Source organism: Ailuropoda melanoleuca, chromosome 7 (assembly GCF_002007445.2).
Source record: "Ailuropoda melanoleuca isolate Jingjing chromosome 7, ASM200744v2, whole genome shotgun sequence".
Classification (NCBI taxonomy): Eukaryota; Metazoa; Chordata; class Mammalia; order Carnivora; family Ursidae; genus Ailuropoda; species Ailuropoda melanoleuca.
The window spans coordinates 103,127,020-103,144,058 of record NC_048224.1 but is presented as its reverse complement, the minus strand read 5'-3'; the positions used below and the strand labels follow the sequence as shown (position 1 = coordinate 103,144,058).

At 33.2% G+C, this 17,039-nt stretch overlaps 1 pseudogene; it reads left to right on the top strand.

Moving 5' to 3' along the window:
* Positions 1-12,060, top strand: part of LOC100482475 — a 64,420-nt pseudogene extending 52,360 nt beyond the window's left edge.
* The last annotated feature ends 4,979 nt before the right edge of the window (positions 12,061-17,039 follow it).

Genomic DNA, 17,039 nt, shown 5'->3' with positions numbered 1-17,039 from the left:
CACATCAGGCTCCTCTGCTATGAGCCTGCTTCTTCCTCTCCCACTCCCCCTGCTTGTGTTCCCCCTCTCCCAGGCTGTCTCTATCTCTGTCAAATAAATAAATAAAATCTTTAAAAATAAAATAAAATCATCTAACAGCATTTTGGCATTATTACCACATGAATGCCATGGAGCCATAAACACAGGAAACAAAAGTTTTCTTAAGAAGGCTACTATTCTTGAGGAATTAAGCAGAAAATCACTTCCTACTCCAGAAAGAATTCCTCCATCTTTGTTTCTATGGTACTACATTCATGTGAGTTTTTCTCAATCTTCTTTTGCCATCTTTTGCTGAATCATACATTGTTCTATTTTTCTTAAAATCTTAAAATATTTGCAAGTAGTAAAAAAAAAATTCTGAGAGTACAGATGTATTTAAAATATAAAGTATTAATATCCTGTTCTCATTCTCCCCACTCCCTCCTCTGTTCCTTGTGAACTATTTTAAATAATTTGTAAATTATTTGTTAGTTTCATCCACAAGTTTATACAACAGGCTTATGTTCTGTAAATTGATATGGCTATTACAGACCTTTAGGTCTATTTTCACCTCACTATATGTAACTCTCCTGTTTTATAAGTTATCACCTATCTACACATACTGTTTTCAAGTCCTAAGAAAGCAGAAATGTCTGTCCCTTTTTTTCACAGCTATATTCTCAGTGTTAAAATAGTGCTGTCACTTAGCTTTTGTTGACTTAATAATAATGAGTAAATAGATCAAAATTGCTCTCATATCAATCTTCAGACTTTTTACCCTCCATTTTTTATAGTGTAAGCATTTTTCTTATTCTTCCCTTAATTGAATAATAATACACCTTAATTAAGTGCTTTATTTCATGAACTTTAAACTCCTGGCCTTCTAATGATGAAGAGTCTCAATTCTCAGTTCTCTCATCTCTGCTATAGATTATGCTTCTCAAAGAATACCATTTATATTCACAGTCTTCATTTTGATAGTTTCAGAATTTATATCATTATTTTAGATATAATCTGAGTTACACAGTAGTTATTCCATTCGGTTATCTGAAAGTGAATGCAAGAGTAAAAAATTTATTTGCAAATGAGGTCTCACGGGTTGGAATAATTGTTAAGATGTTGATCCTTTGCACTTATTACTTCATTTAGAATTGTGTCTCTATTTCTCTTTTTTATTAATACTGCAAACACTTTGAGGCTCTCATTGTATTTTACCTATATTAATTTAAGAGACAACTGCTTTATATATCTTATACCATTCTCTGTGTACTCTGATCTATCCTATACTCTACTACCATTGTCGCATCAGTTTTCACAATTCTTCTATTTGTCTTTAGTTACAGACTCCAGGTATGTCATATATGTCCAAACTCTTATTCTTGTTTAATATACCAGTGCTCTCATATACACATTATAAGCTCTAAAAGATTGAAGCTACATGGCATTCCGAAACATACCACCATGCACCATGGTTCAATGACAATATTACTTCCAAGTATTTTGTCAGACTTCCATGACAACAAAACTTAAGGAAATTCCTTCATGGCATGACACAATAAAATCCATACATTCTAGAGCACTAGAGATTTGCCTTCACATTGAAGTCATAATCTATCTTGAAATGATTTTTGTATACAAAACAGCTAGAATTCTTTTTTTTCAATTAACCAATAATTATTAAGTCCGAAACTATGTGCAAATTACCAATTTTACCTGCTACAGGTAAACACGTAACCATGCATGCACACATGCACGCACACACACACACACATCACACCATTTACTCACAAACCATCTTGGCAGCATGTGTTCTTACACAGAATGATGTGATGAAGTTCAGACATACCTATACGTGAGTGAGGTTTGTACTGCGGAAGAGGAACCCTTAAATTATGAGGTTCATATCTTACATAGAGCAGCTGTCAGATCTGTATCTCTGTCCCTCTGGAGGGTAAAACAGAAAATTTTGCTCTATAAAATAGACAAATCATCCTTGGATAGGGAAAAAAGATTTCTAGGTCTATTATGGAAATTATGCCAATGGATGAAGGGGAGATGAATCTTTAAATCTCTCCTGAGAAGTTCATTATCTCTAAATTCCAAGGAATGCTTGTCATTCAATATTAGACGGTCCTAAAATATGAAAATATTCATGAAGCATTACTTCCCAACAATAGTTTTTCACAATATCAATTAGTGAATAGTCATCCTTTCCCTAGTATTCTGCAGAGTAAATTGGTTGTGCAGCATATTTCCATATGAGTATGGATCCGTTCTGGATTCCCTAGTCGATTCAATTGTTTTATTTCTATTTTCACATTAATAATTTAATGTCACATTGTTCACGTTAATCCTGTAACATTTTACAAAATCTTTATGATGAATTACATTACCTGATAGGGCAAGTTCCTTGCTTCTGCTGCTGCTTCTTTTTTGTTTGTTTTGCTTCATTTTTCAGGGTTCTCCTAATTATTTTGATCCCTTACACCATGAATAGTTTTTTTTTTCTTTTGGAATTTAATTGAAATTGAATTGAATCTATAAATCAGTATTATAAGAACTAATGTTTTATAATGTTTAATAACCTTATTTATAAACATCACATGCCTTTTCGTGGGTTTTCTTTAATATTAAAATGCTCAAAATATAATTAAATTGGTAAGTTAGACCAACATCTCAAATCTCTATTACCAATAAAGGGTATAAAAATCTTGAAGCTTATTCATTCAATGCAACCTATATAACAGTGAAAAATAATAAATTACAATTGCCTACGTGAACAAAGATTAATCTCAACAAATAATACTGAACAAGAAAGACAAATTTCTGAGAATAATAAAATTTTAGTATGAGTATGTCCCATGCTGTATTGGGAATAAATTTGGTAAATCTATCGATCTTGGTTTCAGGTTAGTTGTTGACCTAGTATCTCTTTTAAGTAGTCCTCAATAAGAGGACTTGACAACACCATACTTCATCCTAGACTCATCTGGCAATTGAGGGGACCATTTGTGATAACTTGGTGCCTTGCTCCAGAAGAGAAACAACCTTTTCATATCTTCATGATAAGAAGTAATTTTGCAATGTGGGACAAGATGCCCACTGAAATTAAGCTTCTGACTTCCCACAGAAACTGAGATCTCCTTTGATGTTTGCATTTCAATGAGATGACTCCCAGATTCTTGAGAAAGACATTGCTGGTACATAAAAAGTGACAAAAGGCCAGCTAAAAAAAAGGCCTCTCTAGTCTTCAAAAGACAGTACATACATTTCAAAGAGATGGGAAAGTGCTTACAATTACATGTTATTTAAGGAAATTGCTCAAAGATAAAGGAGGAGAGGGAAATCTTTCTTTTCTTTTTTTATCCCTTATTTTCAACAGATAATATTACACCCCTTATTTTTAATTTGTATTTGTCCTTTCAGATCAAATACAAGATGCCCATTTAAGTTTGAATTTCACATAAATATTTTTAGTATACTCATTTTTTAAAAAAGCATTATGTCTCAAAGTACATGTGAACAAATTTCGTAAATCTGTCAATCCTCACTCCAGGATAATTGTTGACATAGTACAGAGGGGAAAAATCCTACCAAAACAGCAGTCCAAGCTAACAATCAGGCAGAAGATCCCACAGCCACATCTAGAAAAGTATAGAGTTTCAGACAAAAAGAACAGAGACATTTTCTTCCCCATTCAAGCTTCATTTGCAAAAGCTCTGGTACATAAGAATTCTTAAGAGGAGAAGGTAGGTAAAGGGAGCTAGGATCTGGATGAGACTCCAAGATGCTCCATGAAGAACCTTATGAAAATAGTATAAATAAATGTAAAAATCTTTTTAGATGGAGATCTTAATAAGTTAAGAGGGGGACTTTATCCCAACAAAAACAAAAAAGGCACTTAATCAATTAGTACAAAATAATTTTAAATGTAAGCATGCCTATTTTGTATATTGCGGCTATTTAAATCCAACTAGAATACTTCAGATGAAGACCATTATCTCTGTGAAGATGAAAGAGTGATAAATTATTAACAGCCCATTCCAGGTTCAACACAGTTTACACTTGTGCTTTGATATGCAGCTAGACATGCTGTTTGCAGACCCTAATCACTTAAACTCACAACTATTCTTAAGACTTTGCTCAAAAACGCTTATTTCATTTGTAATTATAATGCTTTACCTCAACAATCTTAGCAACTGCTATTATTTTCTAAAGTTAAAATTCCCTGTTGCTTACACCCATCTTATGAGTATTCAATATAAAGTCTTGTGAATAGTTTTCTTGTACAGCCTTCTCTGTAGTCTTGCTTCTTAGATTCATATTATTCAGTTGCTGAGAAAATTGAGTGTTGACACTTTTGAGATTTGCATGCACTTTAATTTTTAAAAAAAGTATTATCATACATTTTGTTGATTAATAAATAAAAACTCAGGGCCGTCTTATTCTCTTCAATAGACCATAAAAAGTAAATAATGGGGCCATTACCACATCTCCCAAAGGAAAAGATGCAGAAATCTCAGTAGGATAATAGTTGAATTAAATGCCATAAAAAGAAAAAAAATGGTATATAAATCATCAAATCATATTTCTCAGTTAAGCTTATACACATTCAATACATATATCTAAATCTGGCCAGGAATGCTACAGTTGGTTGGAATGTTTCCATGCCTCAACAACCTACATATTAAATTGATTGATCACTTAAACCATCTCCTGCTTCCTTTGATCTCCCATCATTTGCTATAGTGTCTGATGACTGACATCACCAGCAGGGGTACATCATCTAGACAGAGCGCTAGCCTAGGGAAACAGGGAAAGGAAACAAAAACGTGTCTGTCAAATATACATGATCAAAACAATGATATTTTACAGGCATATTATCACTGTCAGCTAAATGAAGAGGTAAGTGAAATAAATGGGATCTGAAATTAGAGATGAAAAGAGATTCTACAACTTAAATTTTCAAAGACAGAACAATGCTGAAGGTAAAATTATTTATGAATGCCACATTGCTTTACAGTCCAAAGCATAGAAACAATTTTCAGATAATTCATACCTTTATTCTTCTACAATATTTGTGCAGTTTGGGAGCTGAGTGGTTTGTTGTTTGTGATTTAACACTTTTGCTTTTTTTCCCTTTGAATGTAAAACAATAAACAAGAGCTACCATAAGATCAGAGCATTTTTGGATGAGCATATCTGAATATGCCTATCAATCAGTCATATTTTCTTATCAGTTACACCAATTGTTTTCCACTGTATATGAACAGAAATAAATTACACCATCTGGATTTCTCTGAACAGAATACACTTAAAGAGTAGTTTAAAATGTAGTTTATAGCTTAATGCTCTCCATAGCAATGATCTGAAATAGCATCCTACTGCTCTTTTTAATTGCAACTCTGACAGGGAAAGATTAAGCATCATTATCAAAGTATAGAGTAAATAGGTCAGTCTCTTATCCATGGGTCCTTACACCATGATGCTATTTACTATTCCTACTATCTTGTCCTAAAACCCTCAGCCTCAGCCTTTATTGAAGAGCCCTATGCCCAAAGATCTCAATTAAAAAAGAAAAAATCTAAAGAACACATTGTACTTAAATCATTTTGTAGAAAAAAATAGTTCTATATTTTCTATTACTGTTTAATTTATGAAATCCTATACCTGAAAGCCATTATTTCTATTTGCACTGGAGTGACAAGCACTATGACCCAACAGGTCTTTGCCCCTCCAATTTTTAAGATTAAACTGAATTGTAGTGACAAGTTATTTGTGCAGAAACACTTAGACTAATGAAAGAAGCTTGTATTAAACCTTGGATTTTCAGAGTGCAATTCCTAAGGGAGTTGTTGCCAAGCTTTTATCCCCAGCGCCTTCCCTCTGACTAACTCTTCTGGCTACTCAGCTTTTCTTGTATCAAATGCATGAGTTTCCTCCACTTCTCTCTGCCCTTCAGGAGTCCTCATCATCTTAATTGTGGTGAGTTATTTGAAATACCCTACTCAGAAAACTTGCCTTCTCTCTTCTTCTGTTGTTTTCATGCTAAATCCTAACCTGGGTTCAGAAAATTTAAAGTAATCTGATTAAAACCCAGTGAAACTAAACACAAGGGAGAGAAAAGAATATAAAAGAAGTCAGATAACCTAAAGGAGATCAATTTCAATCTGTTTTTAAGCTTGTTACTAATGCGGGGCCTGCCTTCTCCCACATGAATGTACGTCTGGGATTTGCGGCCCTGGGCCACCAGGAATGTTTCTCTTTGATATGTTTTGTCTTTGGGCACCTTGGTTCCACATTTGGAACACCTCAAAACTTCAGTAGCTGCCGCATTACTTCTTTTAATTCCCTTCAGTTTTCCTGGACGTCCTGAAATACTTACTTGTTCCTTATTCCTTGTTGAAGTACAATGCTGTCCTGGGGGGAGTAAGGGGGGAATCCTTGTTAAAAAACAAAATTCAATTGAGTAAATTTTAAAGATTTTATTGGCTTTATTCAGTGATTCATGAGTCAAGCAGCATCCCATCTAGCAGATAGAAAGGAGCTCCAAAAAGCTGTACAAAATGAAAGACTTTTATAGGCAGAAGGAGGTGAGACAAAGAAGTTACTAAGAGAGTAAATTGTCTCAAGCAGAGTTACCTTTCTTTGGAAGATTGCAAGTGTCTTATCAGGAACATTACCTCACTAGTGCTGATCAGGAAATTCTAGACTGACTAGTTATTTTACATTTCTGATAGAGGCTGACCCTGAAATTTGGTTAAGTAATAAGTCTCAGTTTGGTGATGTGGGCTTAGCACAAGTGACTCCATTTTGAATTTGTTGTCTCTCTCTTTTTTTTAAATCCCCTTATCATACTTAGAATATAATTCTCAATTTAACTACTAAAAGTTTGCAAATCTGTTTCGATTAAATCATTTGCATTTTCCACTTTACACTTGTTCTGATTTCTTCCATGAAAGATCAGTCATGTAATTAACCTGCCTGTGAACAAAAAACATTTTCCCCATTTTTTTCTCCCATCTCCTTAACATCTAACATGTAATTTTTCCTCAGTCTTAAAAAAATTATCTTCCTTCTCATATATTCAATTTAAAAAGAAAAATCATTAACACATTATAAATATGAAGGATATGGCAACAAAGAAGTAATTGTTGGAAGAAAATGGATAAAGGTCTTACAAAGAAGATGTTAAGTCACACAATTATACAATTTGTAAGTATATCTGAATGAAGTATAGTGCTTTGGGTCACATTAAACAGGGTTGGATTATGAAAGATGCCCAATGATTTCATCAAACATGTTTTTATTTCTTTTAAATTGTGTTTATTTAATTTTGTGTTGTTTATATAGGATGGGTCCTGGGAGCACTGAATCATAACAAACTCCATAAATCACACCTGCAAAAACCACTAATCCAAGATCCTACAGAATAAGTCTCAGAGAAGCAGAATCTAACTTGAAGAACTCTGTTCTTGTTTTATTTTGAAAGTAGTTCAAATACGTTTACTAAAGAAATTGGTTAAGGACACTTCTTTTAATCAAGTAAAGTTACCTGTAGGATTCCCTATGTACAGCGGAAAAGGGTGTTATGAAAGATTGATTTAAAATGCTTTACCAAGTTTGAACAAAACTTGACTCAAAGATAGTATTTATTTGATTAGGATTGGTAGTTTCCATTTTATTACATTATTTGCTTATTTAAAAAATTATTTGTGCTAATAAGGTGGTAATCCATTATAGAATTGGTCCCACAACAGAGTACCAAATATAAGCATGAATATCAATGAGATAAGCAAAGACCTTTTTTTTTAAGGTTGATAAAGTGCTATTAACAATTTTCCATAGAGCTTCACCCTAGATGACCTACACATTATTTGATAGTTAAAATATTAGTTCTTTGATTTCTGGGAATGTCTATTAGATGGCCTTTCTTCTACTTTGGCAATCATTTACTGCCAATTTAATTTGAAAACAAATTCTTATACATGTCAATTGCAATAATTTTTGAGGGCAGAATTCATAAAAATTGAGAAAAATAATTTTAGAAAGAAAAGCACTACACCCCTTGGGCCTACTAGAAATGCTTCTCAATTTTGCTACTATGAAGAAAATTCCAACTCACACTCAATAAAAGTTAGTCTGGAAGTCTCCCTTCATTGTAACAGATAGCATTCAATTTGATTATTTCTAAGCAAAATATCAGTTTGTCTCCCAGAATACTGACAACATGGAAAGCATACAAGGCCAAGCATTTATGAATTGAACACACAATATAAAGTGGAATGAAAGTGCTCAAAGGTGTTCATCTGGAACTATCATCACCTGACCCTGCAAAAGCACTGTATGAGATTTTCCTGTGCTTCCTTATGATATTTAGGAGTATATATAAGCAGAGTGGGCCATACTTATAGGCTTGAAAGCAAAGGGCTAGACATGCTTAAGGTTTATGGAGATGCCTTGCTAACTATGCAGTCATCTAATAATTGGCCAAAGACTGGGCTAAGTATTCACTCTTACCAAGGTGACCAACCTCCTGGGAGCAAAGACAAAGAAGCAAAGAATTACTTGGCTTAACTAATGGAAAAAATACTTTGTGCATACGAGTCAACTTTCATTTCTATGTGCCATACACAGTGTTAATGTGGCTTAAGTCTACCCATGATAAAGCTAGGCAGAATACCTTGTCGTGGCCCTCACATTCACCTTGTTCACCTTTCAAGAATAGGCAACCTGTGGATTAACACTTTTAAATCTTTGCTTTTATTTTGCTCTAGTTTTCTCTCTCCTCTCAACGTAAAATATTCCCTTTATCAAAAATAAATACGTATATAGCAGAATATACTACAAATACTTGAACTGCTATGAATGGTCAGTTCGGATATATCTATCTCTATCCATATCTATCTATCTATCTATCTATCATCTATCTATCATCTATCTATCTATCTATCTATCTATCTATCTATCTATTTATCTATCTATCTACCTATCATCTATCTATCTAGATTTATTGTAAAATGATTTTGTTTCCTTTGAATATCTTAATAGCCAATCTGGAAATATCTTTAATCTAATCTACTTTACTTATGTCTATATTTTAATAGGTCCAGAATATATCATTGTATTATTTTGCTGAACTAGGAGCTCAGGTGGCATGACAAAAGCAAGGGATAATAGAAAGAGACAATGCTGATGCTTAATTCAATCACTTGTTTGTTTTCTTCTTCTTCTTTAACATGCCTATTGATTTAAAACTAAAGAATTTAAGTAACAAAGTCATATCAATGAAAGACACAAATTATTAAATAAAAGATGCCAAAAACACATGAAAATCAATTTATTGCACACCAGTCTATTTTTTTAAAGATCCATAATTTGAAGGCAAACGTAGTATAACTGTAACTAATCGCCCACACATCAGTTTTGTTTTCCATTAGTTCGGTAATATACTGAAAAATATAAATACAAAAATCACCCTGAAAGTAAATTAACTTTTATAAGAATAGTGCTTTAAGATTCTAGTCTTCCTTCCATAGATAAGGTATAATTTTACCTTAAGTGATTAGATTTTATTTGGATCTGACACTCTATTATATGAATGTACTCCTCTAATCTATCAAAATCATTGCTCTGAAGTTGAAAATATTCACATCGATACAACTGCCTTAGGCTTTTGTGCAGCAATACTTAGTTTTTCTGAATAGACAGTAGTTTATTAAGTTGGGTAACATAATATCAAATATAGAAAATGGCATAAATCATTAATAATATAATATCCCAAGAGTACCTAATTAGTTCATAGGCATCGTATTATTGTTTTTTATGAATATAGTTATGATAAACATGTCACTTTAGCATCTTAATATTATTTATATTTTTATTTCCTCCCTATCATTATAAATCAATACTGATTAACTACAGTATGACTAGATTAATGAACTGGTTATATTTAAGAATTAAAATTATTTTGATCACTTAAGAAGCAGATTCCTTATTTACTTTTCAAGATTATTTTTCTTGTTATTGTTAAATAAAATTACTTACCAATCTACAGTATGATTAACAACATAAGTTAATTATTTTTAAAATTCAAGATTTTCTGATTATTTGTGATACAATTGGGTTATTTATTTATACCTTTTAAAGTTATAGTTACATAAACCTGGGAATGTTCTTATCATCCTTCTTTTAGTCATGACAAATACAATAATATAGTGCATGTTGAACATTTACTCTCTAAATAGTGAAGTTCTACATAAATCTAAAAATTTAGTTATGGAAACATTCTACTCATTGTTCCATTGAATAACCAAGGATCATATATAATGCAGCAGTTCAATTGCTAAGAGCAGGATTAATCAAATTAAAGTTTAAGAATATTGACTGTCAATTTGTTTTAACACTTTTATTATAGAAAAGGTCTTCAATTTGGTAACTCTACTTTAAAATGAAAACAAACCGATGCCTTGCTATATGTTTAAATTAAGACTGCTATTTTGGTCTTGACACATCCAAAATAAGAACATTATTCAACACGAGCACAGCTTGCCTGCATATCAGCTAGAACTATTGGAGCTTAGTGTCCTCTGTAGACATTGAACATAATTACTTGGTGAGTGGAAAGGTGGTTGGTTGTTTTTCATTGACTTGAAAGGGCATATGCAATAATTAAAATTTTATTTTAAAAACTGACTTCGCTCTTTTGAACCTGGCTTCAGAAAATGATGACTAAAGCAGTCTTCAATGGAATTGCATTTGGACAACCTCAGCTAGATCTTAGAAAAAGTTGCTCTGTTCCTTTGTATTTGACAGGCATTTGACAATTGAACTGAAGATAACTTTTCTATTATACATAGGTGTTTTTATTCACGTTTGCAGAAGATGATGAATGCAAAGCAGAAGTAATAATTTCGTTTTTTGGCCTTTTGGCTAAGATCAAGTGCAAAGCAGAAGTAATATCGCTTGCTAAATTTAAAATCTTTTGTTAGAATTTACCCAATTCTTCTATTATTTTTAGAAGTATAAAAGAGAAGTCCGGCTGCTCCACACTACCCTACCACCACCATTGCCATTTGTATATTAATGAATCAAATGCAGCATTTTGTTTCTAGGTTTTAAAACCTGAGAGTAATAATGTACAATTTAAAATTATTTAATTGAGAAGGCTTTTGCTCAATAATTTCTAAATAGTCTATGTAAAGTTCTCTCCATTCATGGAGACTTTAAAAATGGTCAGTAAAATTAACTGTCAGTCAATTCTTGTCATCATCATTGATAGTTTAGAACAGACACCCCAGGGAGCATTTCATACTGTGGAAAAAATCAGAATGCATGACCATACAGTTACAAAGTCAGAAAGGTTTCTACATCTTTAGGTAATTTCAAAAAATTGAATATTTCTAAACCTGTCATATGTAACAAGAGTTCCCTGAAAGCCTAATGACCTGTTAATATCGAAAGCTTCCAAGGCTTTAAAGGTACTATTTAAGGTGCCTGCCCTGTGATAGCCAGGAGTTGCTCCTTATTGTCAGATTAATGTGTATCAGAAAAACTGCTTTGGCTGTCTTCTTTGCACTAGGAGCAGCTCTCCTGCCACAGCTCCCGATCCCCTAAAAATATATGCCTGTGCAAAGTTCTCCTCCACCCCTTCCATGTCAGGAGCACCTCTCAGCAGTTGAGCTGATCACTGTCTGAGGTAGTGCTAAAACCACTAAAGACACTAACAGATGAGAGCCGCAGCAGCTTGGCAGCCCCATGTCTCCTGACCTCACTTACTCTTAGACGCAGCTTCTGAACCAGTGTTATTTCAAAGGACAGTGACATAACAACTAAGTTCATTGGGGCTGGGGCTGCCATGGTAGGGGTGGCCGGCTCTGGGGCTGGAATTGGGACTGTGTTTGGGAGCCTTGTCATTGGTTATGCTGGGAGCCCTTCTCTGAAGCAATAGCTCTTCTCCTAAGCCATTCTGAACTTTGACCTCTAGGAGGCCATGGGCTATTTTGCCTGATGGTGACCTTTCTCATCCTCTTCACCCTGTGAAGGAGCTGTCTCCACCTCCAATGCCTTTCTCTCATGTTTCATTTTCCCTGTATGTTCCTTTTATCCAAACCTCCCCAGGGAGCTTGGGGAAAGTGGTTGGCTCAGTTTGACAAGAGGAAGACAAATAATACTGTATTAATAAGAAAAAAAAAGAAAAACTATTTTGATTTTTCTGACACATAGAAGTTATGAAGCAAACCATAAAGGGCTCTTAACTATAGAGAACAAAAGGGAGGGTTTATGGAAGGAGGTGGGTGGGGCATGGGCTAAATGGGTGATGGGCGTGAAGGAGGACACTTGTGTTGAGCACTGGGTATTATATGTAAATGATGAATCACTAAGTTCTACCCCTGAAACCAATTTTACCATATATGTTAACTAACATGAATCTAAATAAAAACTTGAAGTTAAAAAAAAAAAGTTATGGACTCTAAAACCTGAAATCAGAAAGGAGACAAACTTATTAAGAAGTTATCTTGTTTCATATCAAAGTCATCTTAGTTCTTTTTTCACCAGTAAGATTTCAGGAGTGTCCATGCAATGTAGTTATTTTAAAGATGAAATTTAGGAGCTGTGTGCTCATTAATAAATGCACAGAGAAGCAGAAAAATAGACACCATTTTTTAGCATGGGTGCTTACTGACAGATGGGTCATGCAATAGTGCAAAGCCTAAGAACAGTGAAGGACAGAGATTATGCCTGATTGTTCAGATTCTGTCTATCTTACTTTTCCTGTAGTGAATCTTTCCCTGTCCTCTTTCCTTTCAGTTACCTGATAAACCTCCTAAAATCCTTTACATTTAAAGTTAAGTATTTGTTCATATTAAAACATTTCCAGATGCCCCCAGCTCAATGGAAACATTGCCATCAACATCCCAGGCCTGCAAAAAGTAGACATCACAGAGCCTTAAAAGGATATTGGAACACTTCTTTTCAAAACATTTCAAACATTTTCAAAATAGTGACCTTTAAGTCTTCTCATGGGACATATCATTCATGATAAATTTACATCAAGATGGCTATCTCCCTAGATGTTGGAATTCCTTCTTCAGTAGACTAAGCAAATTCTGGCAATGAATCTCATAATGTAGGCCAGTTTTGAGACCAGATTTCAGTCAACCAACCAGGAAAAATATTAAAGACCCTCTAAGTTGCTTGAGTTAACCGTAGAATCAGACTCTCTAGTGCAAGCTCCACAAAATTGGTAGACACAAATTGTCCTTGATGTAATGTTATGTTTGTCTTCCTTGATCAAGTACCCTTTAAGATCCATCGTCATAAATAAGCTTGGGCTTCTGATCATGCAAAATTAGCAAAAATTTGTAAATCCTTTAGTGTATCTTCTTCCAGTTCTTTATATTTGTTACCAAGGGGCATTTGTAGATCTCCTCTAGTAATGGATATAAAGAGGAAGGGGAGTCGGGTGTGGAGACGGAAGAATAAATATACCTTATAAAGCAACTGCCTAAAATAAGATTATCACAAAAGTTTTAAGCAGAGTATAGCTAGTATGTTGCCAAGAGTAGGAGGGACTGCTTCTACTAGTTAGAAAGGCTTGAAGGTTTTGAAAGATTCTTAAGAGTCAATGAATCTACCTAAATGTCTTCAATTCTTATATGCAGGTCTTCAATTCTTACCAAATAATATTTCACATAAGTCACTGGGTGAGTCTCTGAACTCTACTTCTGTTGCGGGATTGTATTTTGATCTTATTTAGTGTTGTCACAGAAACTAACTTGTTTTCTAATCAGACCTTGATCTGAGAGTTTAACAATCTGACCTCATGGTATTATTTTTCAGTAAACTCTCCAGTAAAGTCAGAAGTAGTCAACACATCCCATCATTCCTATAGGCCTCACCCACAATAACAAACAATTAAGTGCAATCTTGCCTTCACTAATCACTTCATCTTAGGCAACAGGTAATAGCTTAAGTAAGCTTTTGCCTTTGCATGCTCTGAATTACCTGTGTCTCATTTTTCCATTTTCTGAGGTCAACATTTGCAATCAGGTTGAATAACCATTTTCAAATTTGTAGGTTTAGTGTTCTGTGCCCTGGGGACACCCCTTGTAGTACATGTACTGGCTAATGTCCTGTTATTATAAGAGACACTATTCTGGATATTTCAAATAGAAAGAAATTTGGTGAAAATGTTGTTGTCTACAAGGATGGTCTAAAGAAGCAAAATAGTATTAGCAGTTACTCCTTTTTCTTAGAGAACTGCTTCTCCAAAGGAAGCCAGATGAATCATCCCTATATCATCATCTAAGATGGTGTGATCTGAATAGTTTCTTTTTCGAAAATGATTTTCTTCATAGAAATTACATATAACATATATGTATGAAGATGTTTTGCAAACTGTTAAGCAGAAAAAAATGCTATGCTGCATGATTATAGCACAGTGCTAGAAGCTTCTCAAATTCTTTGGAAAATTACAGTTAATTCCTGTTTTGAAACAGTATGGATGCAATCACTGTAGAAGGAAGACATTGCTTCTCTAGAAAACTTTTTTTTTTTAATTACATATGCACTGGCATTGCATTAGAAAGGGAAGATTGAGTAAAATCACTATGCAAAAGTAATTGTTTTTAAAATTAAGTAGTAGAAAAAACTAAACAAAATATCATATATTTTCCTGTCATGCAAGACAATTTAGTCCCTAAATGTCATTGCTGACAATAAAAGCACTTTTAAGGTTAGTAGACAGCTCTGCTTTCATAAAAACATGGGTAAATTTTGAAGAAAAAAAAGGAATCTGCAGAATTCCCTGCAAAACTAAAAGTATTGGTATCCAAACTTCTATGAAATGTTTAATGTCAAGAAGCACTACAAATAGATAAATATAGGTCTCCCAATAATGTCAAAGTTCCACTATTCACAATTTTAATTTACTATGACATGTTCCAGTAAGTACGGCCACTATGATTTGGAGAGTAATATCTGTCCAATAGTTATCTCACTTCTATTAATTAAATGTTTGCCTTATTTGGGTTTTTATTACACATGTGTGTATATTTTTCCATATTATTCTCTACTCTATTGTTATCTTAGTCTTTCTTGTTATCTTCTTTTTCTATTTCCACTAGATTATTTTTAAAACATTCTCTTTATAATGCTTTTAACTCATTTTATTCCTATATAGATAAGGGATTTGACAAAAATGTATGAAATGATCAAATTTAGTAAGATAGCTTTAGTTGCCATGAGTGATGCGAAGACGTGTGAATTCTCTCCCCTCCCTCCATAAAGACATGCAATTTAGAAGGGGAAAGAGATGAATAAAACAATTACTGTAATACAGATTTGAATAAGGCAATTGTCTTAAGGCTAAAAAGGAAAGATATTTTTTAAAATGTTTTGGCTCAACCTTTTCCTAACCAATAGGGGAATTCTTAGTAAAATGCTCTTAGTAGATACTTTGTCTCAATATTGCATAGAACACTCCAAGTTCATTGATTGTACTCATTTAAAAATCTCTCACTATATGATACTGAAAGCTGCCTCCTTGTTTTTTCTTATGATGGGATAGATAATGTGGGCAAAGGTTTTTAAAGAGGGAACAGCAATAATCAACCACAAAGGCTGAGAAACACAAGGATTCTTTGGTAACTGAAAAATTCAGTAAAACAGAAGTAAATGTGGTATAGAGAGAAAGAAATGTAGTGAAAATGATATGTATCAGGAACTTCAGAATTTTAACTACTTTTTAGCAGACAATACATCTAATGAGTAGAGAAACAAACAAAAAAAGTGAGTCCACTGGTAATAGATAAATCATCTAAATTCATAGTTTGCAAATTGTCAGGGAATCTGCCACTTATTAGCTGTGCTTCATTGAAAAAAATCACTTGTTCTCTGTGTCTCAATTTTCTTACTTGTAATATAAGATGGGTTTTTTAATTTACTTTTATTTTTCTAAAAATGTTGAATATCTATCTAAACAAGAGCTTTTAAGAATTAAATGATATGTTATATTTGAAAGTACATGAACTATTTTATTATACAATTTTAAATTGTCATTCTTTATACATGATTCATAAGGTATTACCACTGAAAAGTGATTATAAAACTTGTTATTGTACATTTTACTGAGGAGGCAATCAAAAATACTTGTTGCTTTGACTTCAGTGAATGATTTCTCTGCTGCTACAAACAAACTGTATTCTGTAATATATTAATTGGGAGTACAAAATGCAAGTACTATAAAGCAACCTACCACTTATAGTTAGAATTGATTAACATTTATGAGTATATTTTTTAGCTCTTAGCTATGTCCATAATACAAAATTTTAAATATTTTTAAAGAATTGTAAAGAATTTTTTAAATGTTGGAAAAGTGGCCAACATGTAGAAGTTCTTTGATTTAAAAAAAAAAAAAGACCTCAAAGGCATCATCAGTTATTCTTATTGTTTTGATTTTTTTTTCTTTTTTTGTGCCAAAAAAGAGAAATCTTAGGAGTAAATAACAAGAGTTTATATATACAAATCACTTTGATATTAGTCTTTAGTACTAAAGACAAAGTAGAAGAAATTGGTTAAAATGCACACAAAAGTATTTAGATTAGGTAAAATAAAATAAAAGGGACTTTGAAAGTATGATCTCTAGGTAAGGACTGAAGTACACATAACAAAATCTGAAAGCGGAATATTTGGGTACTATTTTTGTCTCTGATCAACAGAATTTTAAGCTAAGGAACATAGAGAAATAGACTCAGACAAAATTAAACATGTGAGTGGGGAACAGGAATAGGAAAGAAATGAGGGGCATCTGGGTAGCTCAGTTGGTTAAGTGTCCGACTCTTGATTTCAGCTTAGGTCATGATCTCAGGGTTGTGAGATCCAGCCCTATATCAGGCCCTAAGATTCTCCCTCTGCCTCTTCCCCCCACCAAATGAATAAATAAATACAAGAATAAATTTAGAAAAGAAATGAAGATTGTGACTAGTAATTTTTTTATGAAAAAACAGGAAAAAGGTAAA